This window comes from Neovison vison, chromosome 1 (assembly GCF_020171115.1).
Source record: "Neovison vison isolate M4711 chromosome 1, ASM_NN_V1, whole genome shotgun sequence".
Lineage (NCBI taxonomy): Eukaryota > Metazoa > Chordata > Mammalia > Carnivora > Mustelidae > Neogale > Neogale vison.
Window position 1 is genome coordinate 278,721,553 of NC_058091.1, and position 24,873 is coordinate 278,746,425.

Sequence of the window (24,873 nt, forward strand, 5' to 3'; positions counted from 1 at the left end):
TAGTACGCTAGAACCTCCATATAGTGTTGATGGTGATACACTCACAGGCTGCTGTCCATGATATATCTAGATCAAATGACATATCTAAAGAGTCTACTCAGTGCATGACACACACTAGATATTCAATGTGGGTTAATTCTCTTCAATTTCCTTAAAGTTCACGTAATGAAAACCCTTTACAAGAGAGACTCTCCTAAAAGGATTCTGGATGGTGCCAAATTCTGTCAAATGGATGGTGCCAAATTCCAAGGTTGGTACTAGTTTTTGAAGTAGAGTTGTGAAGTTACAAAGCATTCCTCTCCTAGATGCAACTAAAAATTCGTCCCAAAGAGCTCTCCCTTATAAAATCACATGCATCATAAGGTACATTCAGAGGTAATTAAATTCACCGTTCTTTATTAAAACCATGATACAGCTATCCGCATCCTAAAAAATTATCTTTCCTTACTCATTATAAATTCTTCCATAAATATAGCTTAAATCCAGACTCAAATTCATTCTATGCTCTAAGTCATAACCTTCAATTTTAACATTGGGTTTTTTGCTACACAGAATTATACCTAATCTAGAGAAAATTCTGTTCTTTAAAAAAAAAATTTATGTATACCTATTCATGAAAAAAGATGCTTACGTATACCTATTTATAAAGTCTTCCTTGATCTTTCCAACTGGAAATAATCTTTCTAACTACTAAATCCTCCTCTTTCATTTTTTGAATATCTCTCATAGAAATAATAATAATATTTATTTATTTATTTATTTATTTATTTGACAGACAGGGATCACAAGTAGGCAGAGAGGCAGGTAGAGAGAGAGGGGGAAACGAACTTTCTGCTCAGCAGAAAGCCAGATGTGGGGCTTGATCCCACTCACCCACTGAGCCACCGAAGTGCCCCTCATAGAAATAATTATTAAATGTTATTTTATTTACATTGTAATTATCTGTGTGATTTCTCCCCCCGCCCCCGCCTCCTCCAGTTTGGAAAATTCTTAAAAGCGGGGACTCTCTTCTTCTCTTCCTTATCCTTTCTCAAAATCTAGCACCTTGTACACAGATAGGCAATAACATATTTGTAGAATAAACACTGAAGGAGAAAGTGTACCACTTGAAGTTAGAGGTAAATTGACAACTATTTCATTTTAGTTAAGAAAGACTTAATGGAGATGGAAATTTTCAAGTTAGATTTTTAAAGGGAGGGAGAGATTCAACTTGGCAGTGAGAAGAAAATATATCCCAATAATTTGGGAGGGTCTTTACAAGTGATAATACATAGAATGGGGCAAATATGGCTGTAAAATCATAGAGAGACTTGCCTGGCTCGTGTGGAAGATGTAGGAAAAAAATGGATGGGTAGTGTAGGCCCATTTATGTACATTTCCTGCTCTTACTTCAAGTGTGATGGAGAACAGCTGGTTACCATCTTCTGCATAATTGCCTTTTACATATTTGAAGACAGCTTTAAACACTGTTCACTCTACTCCAAACTAAATAGTGCATGCTCCTACCCTTCTCTCACAGTTTTATTTTTTTGAAAACTTGTAACAGATTTTTTGATATGAGAGATACACAAGGTAGTAGGTCTACAACAGGATTTCTCAACTTTAGTGTTATTAATATTTTGAGTCAGAAAATTATTTGCTATGAAAGTCTACACTGTGTGTTGTAGCAGCGTCTGTGGTCACTGCCCACATAATGCCAGTAGTACTCCCTGAGTTATGAAGATCAAAAATGTTTCCAGACACAGACAAATTCCCCTGGGACCAAAACTGCCCAAGCTGAATATGACTATTCTATAGAGAAGGACCAGAACACCACCACCAGTGATTTTGTTGAAGAAGATGATGGAAAAACAACTGGCGTGAAGACCAGCAGCATCTGGGATCCATAATCTCAGGTTCCACTCGAATCTCCTGAATCTGTATCTCCATCCCAACAAGATCCCCAGGGAATTCGATTCCTGTTACAGTTTGAGAGGTGTAAGCCTGTAATATGGTAACCCTCTTTCATAATGTTGATGTAGGTAACATAATTTACCTACTTACTTACCATCTTTTAGACCAAAGAGGAAAGGAGTTATTATTAATCAGGTTCAAGTTCACTGCTCTTGAAGTATTTTTCTAGCACTTTATTGTGTTTAGTATATGTTCTCCCAAAAGACATTCATGATACTCCTCATTATAAGACCAAGACATTTTGGTTTCCTTTTTAGGCTTGTTTATTCCACATGTTGTGTTGAATGTTCAGGGGATGGGGAGGGGTGTGCTGCACTTTTTTTTTTTTTTTTTTTTTCATTTCCTGTCTTCAGAATTCTACGGGCAATTTGCCCAAAGTGATTGTAAATCAGTCTCTTTCATGTTTGCTAAGGCACCAAGGAGACTGAAGCACAGGAGATGACATAAAAAAAAATAGTTTACATCTTGTTCTTTTGATTTAAAGGAGTGCACAAACAGTGAAGGCAGCTTCTTGAAACTTTGAGTTTGATGCTCATTTTGTTATACCAAGTTGTCTTGGAACTTTATGTACCAGAGGTACAGCAAAAATTGCACTTATTCTCTGTCAAAGTCAAAAAACAAAAAGAAAAACAAAGCTGAGGTGGCTTAAGGGGCCATACAGGGTGAAAACAATGGGAAATAAAACATAGACAATAGACGTCAAAATTAAGTTCTAATTTCACATACCAGCAGAAGAGGAATATTTTTCCTTAAGAATAACAACACATTACTATTTGTTATGCTTCACATGCTCCTTCTCATATAATTTGCCCACAACCCTACAATTAGTGTTATTATCACTGCTGTGCGAATGAAGAGAAGGAGACTCAGGACAGTAGAGAAGTTTGCCCATAGTTCCCCAGGATTCCCAAACCTTCATATGAATTCAATTTTTACATCTTATCCCTAAAACTGAAAAGGGTTAGTAGAAGGCAACACTACTCTTAGTCCAAGTAATTACAACTTCTGAGAAGCAAAACTGGGAAGAGGCCTTCTACAGTGGCCATGGCTAAGAAAATGGGGCTGAGGGGGATGACTGGAGTGAGGAGGAGTCATGCTTGCAGAGATCTAGATAAAGCATCATGAGAGATTTCAGGCAAAACATTCATGTTCAGGTAGAAAAGAAATGGAAAGACTTGCTCTCTTTCAAATATGATTATATGTGTCATATATTTAAGGGCTCAAAACTGAGGAGGAAGATGAGATTGTTGGTGTTGAAGGGTATCTCTTGTGAAAGAGATCATTGTGCACAGTTTCTTTGTCCCAGTATGGAATTGGAGGTGTAAGACAACTAAATGAGAGAAAGAGAAAAAGAGACGGAGAAGTACCTACAATTGTATGGTATTTTCTGCATATAAATATTTTGCCATGGGGCATCTGGGAGGCTCAGTCAGTTAAGCAGCTGACTCTTGATTTTGGCTTAGGTCGTGATCTCAGGGGCCTGGGGTTGAGCCACACTGCGGCTGGTGGGCTCTGTGCTCAGCTGGCAATCTGCTTCCAGATTTTTCTCTCTCTCCCTCTCCTTCTGCCCCTCCCCCTGCTTTCTTTTGCTCGCGCGCTCTCTCTCAAATAAATAAATAAATCACAAAAAAAATCCTTTTGCCACTAACAAACATTTTCATATAAAAAGGATATTGAACTAGACAATGAACTGGTGGTTGGGCAGAACAGCAGCCACTATTCTCTTCTTGTATGTTAGGAAACTGGACCTTAGAAGGGTTAAGTGATTGGTCTAATGTCAGCTGTGTTAGTGGCAGAGAAGGAATTAAACACTGGGCTTCTCAGGTCAAATCATAGACTTTCTGTGACAAGAGTGCCATTGAAGTTGTGAGATTAATAATAATAAAAATAATAACAATAACCCAGGTAAACAAAACCTCAAAAGACCCATGAGAGGGGCTCCTGGGTGGCTCAGTGGGTTAAAGCCTCTGCCTTCAGCTCAGGTCATGATCTTAGGGTCCTGGGATCGAGTCCTGCATCAGGCTCTCTGCTCAGCAGGGAGCCTGCTTCCTCCTCTCTCTCTGCCTGCTTCTCTGCCTATTTGTGATCTCTGTCAAATAAATAAATAAATAAATAAATAAATAAAAAAGACCCATGAGAGCTCTTAATCATCTTGTAACTTGAGTAGTTGAGGGTAGGACTGGCAGGAAAAGTTGAATGAAGGGGGGAAAAGTCTGAGCTTCTCCCAAGGGCATTGACTCTCTGGTCAAAGAAGGCCTTCCTCCTCCACACATCCTCTGAGTTCCAAGAAAAGTCACTGCAGCCTGTTTGATATTTTGCTTTTTAATGAAGAAAGTCTGTGTTTCACAGGGTGGTCCAGAAATTCTGATCTAGCAATATCCAGATTGAAGTATTTAATAGCCAATGGAATTCTGAATATTTAAAAGCCCAAGTAAAAAGGGTATCAAATAAATGGTGGCTAGGGATTGATATTAAAATGCTATTGCTTTCTTTCACCAACTTCCTACACATTTATCCAATCTGGACATAGAAGAAATCATAGAATTAATATTATATTTATTATTTTTAAAGAGTGAAATGGCACAATATTAAGATAGGAAATAATAACTGTTTTATTATAGTTAAGGGTTTTTATTTTTATTTATTTATTTTTAAAGATTTTATTTATTTATTTGAGTGAGAGAGTGAGAAAGAGAGTGTGTGTGAGCAGGGAGTGTCAGAGGGGGAGGGAGAAAGAATCTAAAGCACACTCTGCACTTAGTAAGGAGGCCGACACAGGGCTCAATGGAAGGCTCCATCCTACAACACTGAGATCAAAACCAAAACCAAGAGTCAGATGCCCAACTGACTGAGCCATCCAGGCGCCCCTATAGTTAATGGTTTTTAGAGCAAATTCCTTCATTGTATAGGAATATGGTAATCTTTAGAGATATATGAACCTAGGCTTACAGAGCCCTTTCACTTATATTATTATTTATGTAATTATTCACATTTATCCAACTACTACACAAATATTCATCAAGGTTTTACTTGGGGTTGAATATATGCTAGGTCCTGGAGATATGGTCATAATAAGATGGCACTTCTACTTTTAAGATCTTATAGCCTAGCTGGGAAAAAATACAGTAAGTGATTTAACTTCCATTAGTCTCAGCTTATCATATTTAAAATGAGGTTACAAATGCTTTATAGGCATTGGTTGCTGTGACAAATACAACTTATACATGTAGCAATAAAGAATATTCAATAAATGAGTAAATTGTGCTCATAAGTAGAATTCAAAGAATCCGTTTACCATATGGCAGTTGAATTTTCTTTTGGAAGAGGATCCCCTGCTCCCATCCTGATGACCATTTATATCTTGAAAAATGATACAGATGTGTTGTATCAGAGTGGCAGGACAGTGGGTTCATTGACTCACTTCCATAGAAAGTTTCCCATTTCTAAACCTGGCTGCAATGACATGTGTAAAGAAAATCTAAGATGGGGGAATCAGGCCTTCCATGTGAAACAACTGGCTAAGGAAGGGGAGTGCAGGGATTTCTGTCCTTCCAGTTAGACCTCTTGGATTCTCATCTCAGTTCCTCAAAATGTGGTGAATATTTATGATACCACCCAGGTTCTCAGCCAATAGCAAGTTAAGGATTTTCTTACTTCACTGACAATCTACTCTCCTCTAACCTATTTCAAAGATTGTAAATCTATTCCAGGGATAGGATAAGCCTGAAGTGACTTAAGGCATATTAACTGAGTGACAGTCTTGAGCCACCTGAGAATCAGAGAAAGTACCTAGGCAGTACAACCTCTGTAATGCAGAGCTGCAGAGTCCCCATAGCACCCCCACCCCCGCAGTGTGAATGCTGGTACATCCTGGGCACCTTTTATATCTCTTGCTGTGCCAAAGCTTATTGGTGGAAAGAGTTCATCTACCCCTACTCAGATGGATATAAACTCCTCAAATTATATATGCTCACTATAACTAATGATGTGACACATTAGGTATTTTATATCACTTCAAATTTACTTTTCCTTTTTCTTAAATTCAAATAAAATATATTCAACTTTGAGACAGTTCAAGGGATAGGAAGAAAAACATTTTAATGATAAGAGTTGATGATGGAAACTGAAAGCCCCTTTCCTCACTTGCAATATATAATGAAACATCTTTATAATATCAGTGTTATAAATCTGAAATTTTAATTAGTTCAATTATTCTTGGTGGCTAAGTGAGTTGGATCTCAATTTTGTTATACATGATTACCCGAAAAGATAAGATCGGAGAGGCGTTTGCGTGGCTCAGTTGATTGAGGGCCCAACTCTTGGTTTTGGTTCACGTCATGATCTCAGGGTCCTGGGACTGAGCCCCACATCAGGCTCTGAGCTCAGTGGGGAGCCTGCTTCTTTCCCTCTTCTTCTCCTTCTGCCCCTCCCCCTGCTTGTGTCTGCCTTCTCTTTCTCTCTCTCTAAAATAAATAAAGATATTTTTAGACAAGATTAAGTTTGAAAAATAGTGTAACTGGATCCATCCACAAATATAGTACTACATAATTCTACTTGGTTTGAAATCTGAAGGGATTATTTTTACAGCATTGTAATCTTGAGAAGGATGAGACAAAGAACTGTGGTAAAGACAACACAAAATAAAAATAGAATAAAAGAAACATTAGAGCCTTGAGCCTTGATGTAGCATCAACACAAGTGTTTGGAAATGGTATCATAGTCTCAAATACAGGAATCTGTATCTTCAGAAAAAAATACCATATCCAACTTGCTGTCTCCAAGCAATTGAAACTTCCCTATACAATTATGTAAGAGGAAAGTCTGGCTCAATGAATCCCACCATTAAGGGTTCTTTCATCAGAAATGATGTAATATGTCAGCATGATATCTACCTCTATCAGCAAGTCCAGAAAAGCCAATCCAAATAAACACCTCGATGTTCAAACATTTTCCAAGCTTCATCATGGGAGGCTGCTTTTTAACTTTAGCTTGCTGTAGTGAGTGAATTGTTTTGACTTTAGTGCTAACGTCCTGTAGGCTTCCAGTTAATACGAATGGTATTTGAACTTCAAAGTGAGTGTGTGTTTATGTGTGTATCTGTATATGGCTGATGGGAAGGAGGCAAGGAGGCCTAATTCTTGGCACATAGTAGGTGTTTAATACAAGTTTGTTAAATGCAACAGGATGGAATAAACAGAGAAATGAAGATTTCTCATATAAAGGTCATTCTGGCTGTAAGAACTTGTACCCTTTTGTAAATGCTGCCCAGAATATTAAGCTCCAATGGAGTGTTTCCCAAACATCCTTTGTTAAAAATCCCCCTTTTAAATTTTTCTACATAAGTTTGTTCTCCCACAGTGTTTATTTTCCTTTGTAGTATCTACAGACATCTGCTCTTTTCCCATATCCTCCCACCACAAATAAGTGCCTACTCTGCCAGCTCTTCTCAGACTGTCCCTTCTCTTGAAATTCTTAAACAGTCTCAGTTTCCCAACGCCTCCACCCTATCACCATCATCTTCTGGCTCTGTGGTTTACAGGATAAAAAAGCTGCAGAACCTCAGGGGTCCCTGGACCCCACTGTGGGAAACACGACTCGTGTGTTTTTGCAAGCAATGTGAGCACAGAACTCTGTTCTCCAGCTGCCCTGGCATCCTGGGAGCTGAACTCATTTATTTCTGTGACTACACAGCACGGAGCGCAGCATGGGGAAAGGCGTCTTACACTGCAGAACAGAGCAGGTTGCATCCTATTCAAGTATTCATACAGAAATGTGAGATACAAAGTGTTTGGAGATGTAAAAGTATGAATGAAGGTTGTCTTTTTGTTAATGAAACTTTTCAGTAAATTTTATTGATTTACATGTAATATCTTCTCAGTGAGACAGTAAAACATTGTCAGTTTTAGGTTATTTTTGTTAGCATGTGTAACAGGTACTTTTGAGAGACAGGAAGGCAAAAGGTAGTTCACACTGTAAAATAAATAGTTCTAGACACTAACAGGTTGTATTACTGATTCTCCTACAGATTCGATAGCACAATTTTTCTGGAAGCCTTGGGTATTGGCTTTTGAAGTCCATGAACATGTTTGAGTGTGTGAGACATGTTTACTACTTCAGATACTTCTATTGTTTCACTGCAGAGAGTGAATTATACCTTTTTGTTTGTTAGTTTGAATAACTCAAATAGAAACTAGGAAATTTAAAATAATTTGTATCACTGCGTATACTACCTCTTTGCTTTCCTTATGCAGGAAACTACCTCTTGTGCCCATTAGCAAAAATGATGGGACTGGCAATGTGTTACTGGCTCATATATATCATGGAGATATATATATACTTTACTTATAAGTAAAGTAATATAAGTAAAGTAATATAATTCACTGAAAAAAATCTGCAAATAAAGGTAGAATTTTTTATTCAGGTTTTTCTTCTCAGGCATTGATGGACACCATGCATATGACACCTAGGTAAGATGTGACTCTGAGATTGAAACAAAAGCATCTCAAAAACATGCAAGTTATCCAATGTACGAATGGTATAAAAAAGAACCCAAAGTGGGGCACCCAGGTGGTGCAGTCAGTTAAGCATCTGACTCTTGGTTTTGGCTCAGGTTGTGATCTCAGGTCTTGAGATGGAGCCCCACATGGGACTTTGTGTGGAGTCTGCTTAAGACTCTTCCTCCCTCTCCTTCTGCCTCTCGCTCTCGTGAAAATAAATAAATAAATCTTAAAACAAAAAACAAAAGAACCAAAGCCATTCTCTCTTAATTGTACAATTTGTAGTTAGGAGCTAAAATTGTTTAAGTGAAAACACACTTATGTGTAACACAAAATAGAAACGAATGGAAAAATTCCAACATGTGAAAAAATCAAATGAATTAAATTGCGATTATTTATACTGGAAAATAATTGCTGGCACTTTGAATCAACTAGAGTATTTTTTTAAGGATTGAGTATGTTTGGACTTTTAAAAAAGGCCTTGATTTTTTCCCAAGGTTTTAACCTTGGGAAACACATAAAATTATTTGTCAAATAATTATCTGCAAATAAAGGTAGAACTTTTTATTCAGGTTTTTCTTCTCAGGCATTGATGGACACCATGCACAAAGGGGTATCAGCCTTAACTTGCCTTAACATTTCATATTTTTTATTTTCCATACAGCTCAGAATCAGGAGGCAAAGTATACAGATTTATAACATTCCTTTTTTGGTGGAATAAGGTTATCTAAATACTTTCTGGTTTAACACATAAGTGGTCAATCATTAACATTAATAAATTAAGGGCTTCATGAAACTAAGTAAAAAAAATGAAATACTATGCAAACCTCGACAGTTTATCAGAAACCAAAAACAAGGTCTATAAGAAAACAATTGCTCATTCTAGAGTTACCCAGTAGTTTTAATTGGCAATTTCAAATTGCATGGATGTAGAGATGTCTTATTGATTCTCTAATACCACATAATAGGCTAGTTTTTCTAGATGTCCCTAATAACATACCAGCACTTAGACGAAAATGATTCTTCATAATATTTCTTTCCCTTCTTAGCTAATTACTACAGTTAGTTTTCATTTTATCATTCACTACCTAACATTCTCTTCATTCAAAATTCTTTTGGTACCTCTGCCCAATTTAAAACTTGTTCAGTTTATCAAGAGAAAATAATGGAAGTCAAATACATATAACTTGTGGTTCGTCTGAAAAAAAAATGGAAAATAAACCAGAAAGTATTTTAAAGGACATGGGTTTGTTTACAAGAGATGAAGAAAAATCTCAGTAGCCTGGAATGTTGAAATATTTCAGAAGGCAAGGGTCAATAGAATGCTTATTTTCTTTTCAGAGGAAAGAGATAACTTAATGATGCTTTCTTTTCTGTTTTAAGATAGTTCCAATTTTGTTTTCTTAGCTATAACTGTTGTTGCTAAGACCATGGATGATCTTTCAGCAAATAGAACATTTGTTGAGAAGTAACATCCTTGGATTCAAACTTTATTCCTATCTAGCTGCATCATCTTTTACATTCTTTCCATTTGTCTCCTACAATGTTATATCAATGTCTCCTACAGATGTTATATCAAAATCCCCAAGAACTGGCAGCCAATATTTTCCTTAAATGGGAGCATACTGGTACTCACAATCATAATTCTAGTGACCGAGTAGTTGTTATATACAAAGATCTTGAAATTCGAATAGAGGTTACCTGTGGACTGGGGGCAAGAGAAGGAAGAGAATAGGATCCAAAAGGAAATAAAAATGTTGTTTTTTATATGTTTTTAGAGGAAAATGCTCACTTCCCATCCTCATGGAAGGGAGCTCTGTGAGCTGTAACACTCCCTGTCTGTATCTATGCCTGTCTCCTTTCACACTTAAATGATTGATGAGTTTGGAAAGAGAAGCTGTATGGGCATCCCAGTCTTCTCCTACTTGTTTTCTCTTAGAAGTGAGCCTACCTACAGAAAAACAAAAATGAAAACAAAATAATGCTGTGTTCTATTTCCTCAATATCAGACTCTGAGTTGGGGGTAGAGGGTAAATCCACTTTGTGGGAATTTCATTTCATCAGCCATGCTCCATTCTGATTTTTGGTTGTTTCCCAATCAGTTTTAGCCTCAATGACAAAGAGAATTGCTCATTATTGGACTTTATTAAAAAATCATAATAGTGTTTTGCTTCTCATGAAAAATAAACAATTATGGGACAATGTTTAGATTTTGCAAATCTGGGCATTTTTAGGTTTATGTTAAAATTATTTTTCTTATGTTTATATTATAATTAATTTTCTTATGTTTATTGTTATTCCTTTAATTTTCTCACTAGTTTAAGTACTTCATGAGAAAAAAGAACTAAACATTTTCTGTATTATTATCATTATGTTTGACATATCTTTTCTAATTCTTTTTAATTTTATATTTTAAAAATTTTATATCTCTTAATCAGAATTAGAACAAGCACAAGACTATTCTTGTTTTTAGGAGATGCAAGGAGACACACAAAATAAAATAATTTGAATGTATCATCTTTAATTATTTATTAATTATCTTTACCCATTTCCTATTTTCTACAATTCCTTCACAATCAATGACATGGAGAGTAAGGGGTAGAGGGGTCAGTAGAAGAAGAAATAAAGAGGCATGATTAGGATAAGGGGTAGATACAATATTTCAGAGGCAGGCAAGGTGAAAAAGGGCATGTGGAGACCTGACCATGGTTTGCTTGACTGCTTCTGAGCAATATGGGAAATAAAAAATATGAAAGGTTAAGGCAAGTTAAAGGTAATACCACTTTGTGGCCCATGGCAAAATAAAATGCAGGTAGACTTCACCTGTTTGATGGTTTGTTACACTAGCTGCATCTTACACTCTGGTGGACATTGCTAGGGGCAAAAAAATCAGGATTTTAGAAATGAGTTTAATACTAAGTTCCCAATTTGCTTAACAAATACACTGGCCTGAAAAGGAACTGACATGCTATAATTTTCATTATTTCCTTTCCAGTACTTGTCCACAGTCTAGTTTATTGGACTGTACTACTTACATGGCTATGTCTCCCTCTTTGGAGAACTGCAGATGATCCAAATCACAGAACTTAGAGTTACATGAAGAAAGAGACCCGTGTGCTGCTCCAGGAACTCATAATTCCTTACTCTGGGAGATGTTTAACTAAAATAAGTGGAAGCAAGTCAAGTAACACCTACTGATTTTCTACCGGCCATCCTTATTTCACAAACACTAGGCTCTCAGGGAAAATGTAAGAGAAACAGGTCATCACTCAATTTAGAACTGCCCAGCACGCCAGAGGTGTACTGAACATTACTTCTGAGAATGTAAACATAGAAAGATGGAAGGGAACGTGCCAAGGAGTGGTACACTTATCAGCAAGGTTAAACAGGGTAGAGCAGAATTATAGCAGATGAATAAGCATGTGTATTTGGCAATTTTCCTTAAGTATTGCAACTTTAGAAAGCTTGCTGACTTCATTGTTTCTCACCATTCCATGTATTTTTGCAACTCTCTAATCTTATATTATTATTTGGACCTTTAAAGGAGCAGAAATAGGTGCAACCAAATCAATAGCAACAATGAAGACCATACCCGTTGACATCAATGGAATCGAGGACCACAGTTCCTCAGAAGGGACCCATGATATCTTACAGAATGTTACATCAGAATTTTTAAGACCTTAGAGTTAAAGAAAATTTGTATCTTATAAAAATGCAAAGATAATTAAATGGCTTTAGATTGGATATACTTTTTTTTATAAGGGAATAGTCAGGATCCTGAGGGTTCTACATGATACTTATCCTTGTGAAAGGCCATTTTACTGTATTTTCAAAGATTTTGAAAGGACATCTAGTAATACTTTTTCCATCTAGTGATACTACATCTTTTCCATCTAGTGATACAACACAAAGGTAACACTCCAATTTTAAAGTTTTTGATGGCTTACCAAAAAACCCAAAAGAACAAAAAAACAAGAAGATTGAGAAAAACAACCAAAAACAACCAAACAAAACTTAACTCTTTGAGCAATGAGATCAGGGATGAAAAAAAAAAAGAAAAAAAAATATATGATTTAGATATTTCTGTTAGAATAAAAAGGGTCTTCTCAATATCTAGAATATTTACCACTATTTAAATATGCTTTCAGATTTCTAGTGATAGTGTTTATCTCTATTCTAACATAGTGTAGGTAGTAAGTGGTTATATGTGCAAGAAAAATCTGTTCAACTGATCTATCAAACTGTAGAGTTTGGGGAAAACTGCAGCAGAATTAAATATGACTTCCTAATATTTGACTGCTATAGTGTTAACTCATAAAATATTATAGTCGGTAGTTATAAGGCACCTTACCTATTATTTAAATTAGCCCTTCCATTTCACCAGAAGCCAGCAACTACCTTGTTAGGGCAACCATCTCACTCCAAACAAGGGTTTCAGATGGTGCTGCTATGTTTTTAAGTTTTATGTTTTAAGTGACACTGACTTCCAGGCTGAATGGTCCAAGAATGAGCATCAGATTTAAAATGAACCATCTGGTGTCTCACTCTCCTGGCCACAGCTGATTAACTCTAAGGCAGCCAATCCAAGTACTCCACTCTCTGACAACAGGTTGGCCTCATTTGTAGGCTCTTGTCTTGGTGTTGAAGATCATGCAACAGGACAGTCAGGAACAGACACAGGCTTCATTCTTCCCAAGAAGAATGGTGTGAAAGTGAAATCCAGAGGAGGGAAAGAGAGAATTCTCTAGATATTGTCTAATATTTCTAGATATTGTCTAGTCCAGTTAGTGGTCCCCCCTTCAGTTTCATTGGTCCACTGTGGCTGAAGGAAGGATGGGAAAAAAAGAGTGAGGCAAGAAAAACAGATGGCTCTCTTGACCTGACTCAATGCTTCCTTCTTATTTTTCCCCTAAAAGCCATTAAAAACTTTAAAAAGACGGAATAAGAGAAAAAGTGACTGGACTGCCCTGTAGATAGATTGGAAGTATGTAAATAAATGTATGTGACAAAATTCTGCTTGTCATATTCACTCAGCACACACTAATAAGCACCTATCATGTGCAAGGTAGTGTGGAAGAACTATGAGTGATTAAGAGGCAAAATAAACATTAGCCATGCCCTCAGAAAGCTTTAATTACTTGTGAGACATAAGGCATAATCAAATAATTAACCTTATGAGGTTAAAAAAGAAAAAAAAAAATCCCAAGGGCCAGAAGTGATTGCTGATTGCTGTAATGTGACTCCTGTAATTTGGATGCCAATTTTTACAAATCTTAACAACTGTTTTTTCTTTCTTTCCTATTTAATCATTGAAAAGCTTTGTGCTGTCTAAGATTTTATTTATTGATTTATTTGAGGGTGGGGGATGGAGGAGCAGAGGGAGAGGCACAAGCAGGCTCTGTGCTGAGTACAGAGCCTGACACAGGGCTCGATCTCATGCCCCTGAGATTATGACCTGAACCAAAATCAAGAGTCGGACACTTAACTGACTGAGCCACCCAAACACCCCAGGTCTGTGCTATCTAAAAGAGAATAGGAAATAGATGCCTTTGGGACTTAATTTGGGTAGTCCTTTACGTACTATGAAAAAGCGTGATACCTTTTTAGTTGACTAAGCAGGTGATTAAATATGCAACGTTTCCCTGGGAAGACTACATTTCACATTAGGAAATGCTTTCAGTACTTTACGTCTGTGCTCCAGGCATCACCAGAAGTTAAAAATAAAGCCAGATGGAAACATGACACAGAACTCACACTGACTTTCTTTGCCCGGTCAGATTTAAAGTCGAAATCTTCCATTATGCAACATAAGAATAATTCATTTAAATACAGGCAAAAGGGCAGGACAGTGGTGATGTCACTACAGAATAATTGCAGCTTTGTGTCAGGCCAATCTTATGAGGAGGGCAGAGCTGAATGAGGAACCAGCTTGCCCCTCCATGGGCTGACACCCTGCCTGGCGCCTACAGTGAAAAACTGCGAGGGTGAGTGATTCTGTTGTGTGTCAGTTATTTCCCAGCCAAACCCTGAAGCGGATTTTTCCTTCATGTCTTGAGTGCAAGTACTATTCCATAAGATGATGAAAGACCAGTAATATAATTTGTGTGGACACTTCATAAAATACTTGGCCTTTTACTACTTTAAAAGTACAAAAAGAACTTTGTGAAAAATTTTAAAAAATTGGATTTCCTTAATTTTAATTTTTTACCAACAAGTCATGATTTTCTGGATGAACTCCAATCAACTTAAAAATGCTGTTATTTGTTTTTAATGCCTGTCAAAGAAAGCACAGAAAAAAAATTGTTTTTGTTTTTTTAAAGATATGCTCCCTGGTGAATACTTAGTACTTACTCAAAACATTCATACAGTTGGGCACATAAGAGCTCCCAAAATTTATCTTTGAAGACATATAATGGGTACAATTTGAGAAGGTGATGAATCAAAGCTTTGTCATCTATTTTTTAACAGATTGAACTGAGAAAAAAAAAATGATAGCAGAATAGCATTAGGGTCCAGAAAATTGGCTTCTAAGAAGCTTTTAGTTTTCTGAATGAGGCTATTGTCTAAATTCTTAAATTTGTATGTTCTCATACTAAAACAGCTTTTCACAGAACTACTAAAATTATCAGCTTTTTTTTTTTAATATTTGGGGACTCAAATAACTTTTCATATATTGGATCAAATGTCATTCTTAAAAAGAAAGAATTACTTCTACTACATATTTATTTAACTGATGCATGAAATGAAACCCCAATAAAGTTGGTCATAAGTTACATGTCACACTAAAATACAAAGGTGCTGGGGCTAAGTGTTAGGATAATAAGCCTTTATGACCTGAATTCTCAGCCACTTGCAAACTCTACCAAAGTTGAAGATCACAATGGTCAAAGGTCCAAGTCTCAACAATAACAATGATTTAATTATTCACAATTGACAAAAGCAAAAACAAAAACAAAAACAACAACTACCAAAAAAAACCCCAAACAACAATAAGAGTGTATCATGTGTAAGAGTGTGAAACACACACACACACACACACACACACACACACACACAGATATGCTTTCTGGACATTTTAATGGAGTCCTGCACTTGGCAATACCAAAAAACCCCCGAATCCTTTAATATCTTAAAAAGTATTTTCTCTCTATATGAATATGATACTGTTCTCATTAGCTTCCTCTCAAAGAAAAAAACAACAGCCCACATAAATCGTTTGAAAGTCTTATTTGAAAAGTCCTGGTGGTGGGTATTAAGGAGGGCACATATTGCATGGAGCACTGGGTGTGGTGCCTAAACAATGAATCTTGGAACACTGAAAAAATAAAATTAAATTTAAAAGAACTCAAAAAAAGAGAAAGTTCTTTTCAGAATCACAATCATTGAAAACACTTTTCAAAATTGATTAAGAATTTCTCCTTTACAGGGTGACAAATTTATAGGATTTTCTTTCTCTCCCTAACCTATAGGACTTTTGTCACAAAAACTCAGATTACCACATTTTTTAAAAAATTGCCATTTTTTTCCTTAAAGACTTTTAGTTTTGTTTTGTTTTTTAAATTAAATCATGACATATGTTCAGTATAGGGGGATGAATTGTGTTCCCTCAAAAATATGTCCAAAGTCCCAACCTCTGGTGTCTGTGAATGTGACCTTATTTGGAAGGAGGATCTTTGCAGATGTAGTTAAGTTAAGGGTCTTGAGATGAGATCATCTTGCATTCAGAGTGTGCCTAAAATTCATTGATTGCTACTGTCATAAAAAAAGGGAGAGGGAGATTTGGGATACCTAGAACCAGAAACACGGGGGAGAAGACATGTGAAGACAGGTAGAGACTAAAGAAATGTGTTTACAAGCCATGAAATGCCAAGAAATTTTAGCAGCTACCACAAACTAGAGAAGGCAAGGAAAGACTCTTCTCTAAATCCTTCAGAGGGAGTATAGCGTGATTTTGGACTTCCGGCCTCTGGCTGTGAGAGAATAAATTTCTGGGTTTTTGTTTTTGTTTTTACTTTTTTTTCCTTTCCAGTTTCTATAGAGAGAGAGGAAAAAATGTTTCTGCTGTGATAAGAACTCATGGGATTTGATTTACTCTCTTAACAACTTCAATACATACCATAGAGCAAGGCGAGCTGTAGACATCATGTTGTACATTACATCCCCAGTACTTACTTATCTTATCAGTGGAAGTTTGTATTTTTTTACCATCTTCATCCAATCCTCTCTCGCCCTACTCTCTACCTCTAGTAACCACAAATTTGATCCCTTTTTCTGTGAATTAGGTTTTGTTTGTTAATTTTGTTTTTTTGATATTCCACATGTGAGAGCCTACAGCATTTGTCTTCCTCAGTCTGACTTATTTCACTTGGTATAATGTCTTCAGTGTTCATACATTTTGTCACAAATGGTAGAATTTTCTTCTTTTATTATAGCTGAATAACATTTCGTGTGTGTGTTTGTGTGTGTGTGCGCGTGTGTGTGTGACGTCTTTATCCATCCCTCTGTCAATGGACACTTAGGTTGTTTCCACATCTTGGCTATTATAAATGATGCTGCCTTGAACATGGAGGTGCCGATACCTCTTTGACATAGTGTTTTCACCTTCTCTGGCTATATTCCCAGATGTAGAATTGCTGGATTGTTGGGTAGTTCTGTTTTTAACTTGTTAAGGAACCTCCATTTTGTTTTCCATATTGACTGCCCCTATTTACATTCCCACCAGGACTTCACAAGGGTTCTCTTTTCTCCACTTCTCACCAGCATTTATTACCTTGTCTTTCTGATGCTAGCCAAATTTCTATTCCTTTAAGGCTCTGTGTTTGTGGTAATTTGTTACACTAGCCCTAGGAAATAAATACGTTCAGAAAAGGTCACAAATCCTCATTTTTTTACACATGTACATTAGGGCATAAATTAACACACTCATGTAACTGCCACCCAAATCTGGAAAAGGAATATTTTCAGCACAACTGAAGCCTTTTTGGAGTCCAGTTCCTTTAAAACTAAGAAGCAAATTAATAGCGAAGAGGCAAACAACCCAATTAAAAATGGGTGAAGTAATTAGTAGCAATTATTTGTAGTAATTAGAACCTTGATATATTACTGATGGAGATGTAACACCATGTTGCTGCTGTGGAAAACAGTTTGGCGGTTCCTTGAAAAATTAAACATAGAGCTACCACCTCCAAGTATATTCCACCTCCAAGTATAATACCCCAAAGATAGGTCCACATAAAAACTTGTACATTATTATTCATTGTATTACTATTCATGATAGCCAAAGAATGGAAACAACCCAGATGTCTATCAATTGATGAATGGATAAGCAAAATATGATATGACTATATAGTATTATTCAGCTATAAAAAGGAATGAAGTATCGATACACACTACAGCATGAATCAACCAGGTTTGTCATTTTCAGGGCCTCAGAAGAGGGGGAAATAGGAGTAATTACTTCATTTGGAGTGGTGAGAAAGCTCTGGGAATGGATAGATAGTGGTAATGACTGCACAACATTATAAATGTACTTACTGCCACTAAATTATAACTTTGAAATGCTTAAATAGTAGGGGCACTGGGTGCCTCAGTCAGTTAAGCATCTGACTTTGGCTCAGGTCACAATCTCAGGGTCCTAGGATGGAACTTGCATCAGGCTCTGTACTCAAGGTGGGGGGGGGGTCTGCTCTCCTGCTCCCTCTGCCCCTACTTGTGTTCTCTCTCATATAAATTTATATTAATATTAAATATTATATTTATATATAATTTACAGTACATATACATTATGTATAATTTATATTTATATAAATTTATAATGTATATGTACTATAAATTATATATAATATTATATTCATATTAAAAATATAAAATGGGTAAGTGTTAAAATTTATTTTGCATGTACTTTACCACAAGAAACAAAATACAAAGCATCTCAATTACTCACCCTAAACATACAACAGTATGCTTGTTTTTTCATAATTTTTAATTTAATTTCTTTTCAGTGTAACAGGATTCATTGTTTATGCACCACACCCAGTGCTCCATGCAAGCCGTGCCCTCTATAATACCCACCACCAGGCTCCCCCAACCTCCCACCCCTTCAAAACTCTCAGATTGTTTTTCAGAGTCCATAGTCTCTCATGGTTTATCTCCCCTTCCAATATCCCTCAACTCCCTTCTCCTCTCCAACTCCCCATGTCCTCCATGCTATTTGTTATGTTCCACAAATAAGTGAAACCATATGATAACAACTGACTCTCTCTGCTTGACTTATTTCACTCAGCATAATCTCTTCCAGTCCCGCCCATGTTGCTACAAACGTTGGGTATTCATCCTTTCTGATGGAGGCATAATACTCCATAGTATATATGGACCACATTTTCCTTATCCATTCGTCCGTTGAAGGGCATCTTGGTTCTTTCCACAGTTTGGCAACTGTGGCCATCGCTGCTATAAACATTGGGGTACAGATGGCCCTTCTTTTCACTATGTCTGTATCTTTGGGGTAAATACCCAGTAGTGCAATTGCAGGATCATAGGGAAGCTTTATTTTTAATTTCTTTTTTTTTTTTATTTTTTAAAGATTTTTTTTTTTTTAAAGATTTTATTTATTTATTTGAGAGAGAGAGACAGTGAGAGAGAGCATGAGCGAGGAGAAGGTCAGAGAGCGAAGCAGACTCCCCATGGAGCTGGGAGCCTGATGTGGGACTCGATCCCGGGACTCCAGGATCACGCCCTGAGCCGAAGGCAGTCATCCAACCAACTGAGCCACCCAGGCGTCCCTATTTTTAATTTCTTAAGGAATCTCCACACTGTTCTCCAAACTGGCTGCACCAACTTGCATTCCCACCAACAGTGTAAGAGGGTTCCCCTTTCTCCACATCCACTTTTGGCCATTCTAACTGGTGTAAGGTGGTATCTCAATGTGGTTTTGATTTGAATTTCCCTGATGGCTAATGATGATGAACATTTTTTCACGTGTCTGTTAACCATTTGTATGTCTCCCTTGGAGAAGTGTCTGTTCATGTCTTCTACCAATTTTTTGATTGGATTAGTTGTTTTTTGGGTGTTGAGTTTGAGAATTCTTTATAGATCTTGGATATCACCCCTATATCTGTACTGTCATTTGCAAATATCTTCTCCCACTCTGTGGGTTGCCTCTGTGTTTTGTTGACTGCTTCCTTTTCTGTGCAGAAGTTTTTTAAATCTTGATTAAGTCCCAAAAGTTCATTTTTGCTTTTGTTTCCCTTGCCTTTGGAGACGTGTCTTGAAAGAAATTGCTGTGGCCGATGTCTAAGAGGTTACTGCCTATGTTCTTTAGGATTGTGATGCATTCCTGTCTTTATGTGGAAAACCCAAAAGACTGTACCCCCAAATTACTAGAACTCATACAGCAATTCAGTAATGTGGCAGGATACAAAACCAATGCACAGAAATCAGTTGCTTTCTTACACACTAACAATGTAACTGTAGAAAGAGAAATACGGGAATCAATTCCACTTACAAAAGCACCAAAAATCATAAGATAACTTGGAATAAAACTAACCAAAGACAGGAAGGATCTATACTCTAGAAACTACAGAACACTTATGAAAGAAATTGAAGAAGACACAAAAAGATGGAAAACATCCCATGCTCATGGATTAGAAGAATAAGCATTGTTAAAATGTCTATGCTGCCTAGAGTAATCTGTACTTTCAATGCCATCCTAATCAAAATACCAATTGTATTTTTCAAAGTGCTGGAACAAGCAATTTTAAAATTTTATGGAGCCAGAAAACATCCTGAATCACCAAGGGAATGTTAAAAAGGAAAACAAAGCTGGGGAATCACATTGCCTAATTTCAAGCTATATTACAAAGCTGTGATCACCAAGACAGCATGGTATTGGCACAAAAACAGACACATACATCAGTGGAACAGAATAGAGGGTCCAGATATGGACCTTCAACTCTATGGTCAACTAATCTTTGACAAATCAGAAGAATATATCCAATGGAAAAAAGAGTCTCTTCAATAAATGGTGCTGGGCAAATTGGACAGCTAAGTACAGAAGAATGATACCCATCCATTCTCTTACACCATACACAAAAATAAACTCTAAATGGATGAAAGCCCTCAATGTGTGAGACTCAGTTTGCTTTTTAAAGAATCTTCCATCCTTTTTTTTTCTATTTAAAACAATAAAATATAAATACTTTTCTTTGGTGACTAATACAGGATTGTGTAATTGGACATTCTGCAAACTGGGCTTCCTGCCATTGCATTAGGTAAAAGTACAGTATGTTTTACTTGGTTACTAATCAGCCCATTAAGAGAGAACAACTTCCCCAGCTGTTTTATCTTCAATGGAAGACAAAAGGAAACACAAATTAGGATAGATATTAAAATTTGGATGCTTCAGGTACATATTTAAATGTATTTTGATACGTGATTTATAATTGTGTGTGCGTGCGAATATATGCATATATATTTTTTAACCCATAGAACAAAGCATGGTCAGGGCTGAAAGAAATTGGGTCACAGACCATTGAGTATGAAAATATAAAACAAACACAGCACTTAAGGCCGGGTGCATTTTCTTCAAGCTATAACTCTGCAAACATCTGACATACCATCTATCTGGAAAGCATAGAATATATTAATGATATTTTGTATGTTTGTGGAATAAATAGACGAGTGCTCATATGTTTAATTTCTTTGTAAAGTTACTACAGGCATACAAATATGTATTCTATTTTCTAAGCATTCAATAGAAACAAAAAAGAAACGGTAAAAGCACTCTTCATCCTTTCTGCTTCCTTTTCCCATGTTTTCTCCTGCTTTCCAATTATTTTTCTTCCTTTGTCTTATTTCACCAACTGTATTGCTTTCTCAGTCCCCATTAGGATATAAATGCTCAACCACAGGCTAAACATTGACCAAGTAAATAAACATTTAATCGGTTGTGGGTTCTGCCTAAGCAGTATCATGGGATCAAAACTACAAGTAGAAGAGATCTCTGGAGATACATGAGCTCTGTTTTCCTACAGCAGGAAAAGCCTGGGGTTAGAGAGAATAGCCTTCAGTGTCACTATAAAGGCATACAGTTAAAAGTTTGTGATTAGATATTTTTAATGCAGTAATGAAATTGATAGTATTTTGAATATTACATACAGGCCTTTCATTAATTTTGAAAATGATTATCTTCTCTAATAGTTTATTGATCAAAAATAATTTAACCTGGTCTCAAAAATATTTATTTTCTTTATTAATATCACTGTATTTTATTTTTCTATTTTTTTTAAAGGTACTGCCTTTTTTTGTTTTTTTGGTTTTTTTTTTAGATTTTATTTATTTGTTTGACAGATAGAGATGACAAGTATGCAGAGAGGCAGGCAGAGACAGAAAGGAGGAAGCAGGCTCCCTGCTGAACAGAGAGCCCAATGTGGGGTTTGATCCCAGGACCCCGAGATCATGACCTGAGCCAAAGGCAGAGGCTTAACCCACTAAACCACACAGGCGCCCCCTACCTTTTTTTTTTTTTTTTTAAGATTTTATTTATTTATTTGAGAGCAAGAGTGAGCAAGAGAGAGAGCAGAAGTGGGGGGAGAAGCAGATGGACAGAAAGAAGTAGACTTCTTGCTGAAGAGGGAGCCCAATCTGGGTTGATCCCAGGACCTCGGGATCATGATCTGAGGTTAAGGCAGGTGCTTAACTGACTGAGCCACCAAGGGGCCCAATGTCTGTGTATTTTAAATGACTCTGTACTTTCTACAATAGTTTTTAAAATTTTTTTTTCAATTTATGATAATTTAAAATGCTTAAATAAAAATATCAAAATATTATGTTGTACATCTGAAACTAATATAACATTATATGCCAATTATACCTCAATAAAAATAATATGATAAAATGCTTAAAAACTCCATGCAAATCAGGTGCTTTCATTTTCATCATTCTGTCTGTATGTAGCTGTAAGGCATGTCTAAGATTCAGAAGGATCTCAGGAAAGCACAACTAAGAGACCTCTCTTACCATAAAGCTCTTTGGACCTGGCTCCTTGGAACCCCACTTTGAGCATACGCTGAATAAACCCAAGTATGCCCTTGAGAATCTCAGAAGGCCACAGCTGGAAAAAAGCCTTATTTAGATCACTTATGCAGGACAGTGTCCTTAAATGATGAGAGAACACTGAGGCCCAAGCAGTTGAAAAATCTTGCCTAAGACATCATGTCTAGTTTACTGAGGGAACCCAGAGATGACAATTTGTTGCTCTTCATTGAGTTATCAGTCTGTATCCCACTCTATGGAGCACATGACGCAATGGTTTTTTATTGCTTCACTGTGCATCCTGGGATGTAATTACAGCTCACAAAAGGCAGAAAGATTAGAGGAAACAGGCCTTCTTCAGTCTGCAGCTTTGTTTCCATGGGTAAAACAATGTCATGGTTAGAGGCTAGAATAGGGGAGGGACTGGAGAGGGAGCAGACTCAAGTGACAGATTTCCAGTTGGCCACAGGCTGAGGCCTGTTGATCAGGAGCCTCTCTAAAGTGTCCCTCAGTCTGTCTACAGCAACCAGGGTACTGAGCTGTCAGCTCTTCAAGGAAACTAGCAAGGCTGTTGCCTCTCTGAGATGGGGCAAATTACCTGGTCCCACCCAGTCCAACCTGAAAAGAGTCCTTACATCAATGGGAGGAAGAGGGGGGAAAGCTACTGGAGGTGGGCTAGGTTTCATCTTACTTATCTCTGTATCTCCAGTGCCTTGCATAAAATAGGTACTTAAAGTATGTTTATTTGAATAGAATAAATAATTAGAGTCAGAATTTTGTGACCAGTCTATCTTAGGCAAAACATTTCTCTCTCTCTGAACCTCAGTTTCCAAGTCTGTCAGGTAGAAATGCTAATAATGATCTTTGTGGTATTGTTCTGGGATTGAAATGAGATTCTGTATGTGAACACCATTTGGGAACTCTAAAGCACTCTAAAATATACTTTGCAAATAGGCCCAGAACAAACTTTGTTATTGGCATTCTTCTATTCCACAAACTATATGCAATCGAAGTTGTAAGAATACAGGCATGTCTACTATAATGTGATATAACCGTTCCTAAAAGCAACCTCACGTTTTCTACAGTCTTATGTCAAAATAATACAGATTGTGATAAAAATAGATTTGGAGCAGCCTACTCAAATCCTGTACAACTTTTTAACCAAATACAAACAAAACCATTAACAATCCAAATAAAAATACTAGCATGATTTTAAAGGCATATTACATTCCTAACAAATAAATGCTATGCTAAATACAAGGGCTTCAATGAAGGGAAGGAAGAAAATGTTGAGGTTGTAGAGTTACGGGGACAAAAGTAAAATGAACTGAGTGTGAGGCTGACCATTAATAAGCCCTTCCAAGAAACCACACATGTGGCAAAAGTAAGCCAAAAAGAAGAATGGAAGGAGAATGGACATTGCACACAGACTGTATTAGTCCATGCTTGCGGTGTCCAACTCTTAGTGTACTTGGCATTCAGATGCTGGTACTTGGTGGGAAAACTGCATTATAGTGACATGTGTTATAGTGACACCATTGCCCTATGTATACCAACTGTGTATGAGCTAATTTGATTACAGCAACAAGAACGTATCTGAACAGAATAACTTTATTTTTCTTTTAAGAGATTCAATAGGGCCATTTTCACTCAGAAGGGGGGAGTGGTGGAGCAGAAAGTAGCCTAAACACATGGTTTTTTAATATAGGCTCCTGGATCCCATGACAGATTTCCCACTTTGATCTACTGGATATACTCTGAAGAGCCAAACTAAATCTAGACTAAAATCTCTAACTAAACTAAAATCCCTAAGCAGTGTAGAACTGCAAAGTAAAGGCAGTCACTTGTAGTCTTCATGCTACTGAATGCTACCAAGTTTACTGAACCTGAGTTCAGTAAATTCACCAGTGTATAGCAGTATATATAAATAGAGTTTATCTATTTATCTATTTATCAACCAACACTTACTTATTCAGTACACAGTGATATAAAATTATTTTCCTGTATGACTATAATTGGAGTAAGAACAAAAAACACACTTACACGTGCGCGAACACACACACACACACACACACACACAAAGTACGCAATCAATACAAAGGGTATATTTCATGGTATAGATATTAAGGATTATATAGTTAGACAAGAGTTTCATTTGTCCATTAAGTTAAAGGTCAGAGAATTTTAAACACAACTACCTTAGACAAGGGAAACAAGAAGAATGTAGCAATACCCTATCAACATATGTTCTTGTCACAATCAAGCAAATGAAAACTGAGATAATATTATAGGTTTCTTATTAGTTCTTATCTGATTGATTTTTTGGACTCAGCTCAAAACCCAATGCTTTAAATGTTTTTCTGTGGCAGGGCTCACCAATTGTCACCAAACA

General features: G+C 36.7%; 1 protein-coding gene across 1 annotated transcript in view; it reads right to left on the reverse strand.

Annotated features, from left to right (window-relative positions):
- The window catches only part of ITGA1 (integrin subunit alpha 1), a 166,337-nt gene that overhangs the window by 111,352 nt on the left and 30,112 nt on the right, over positions 1-24,873 (reverse strand). The window lies entirely within an intron of this gene.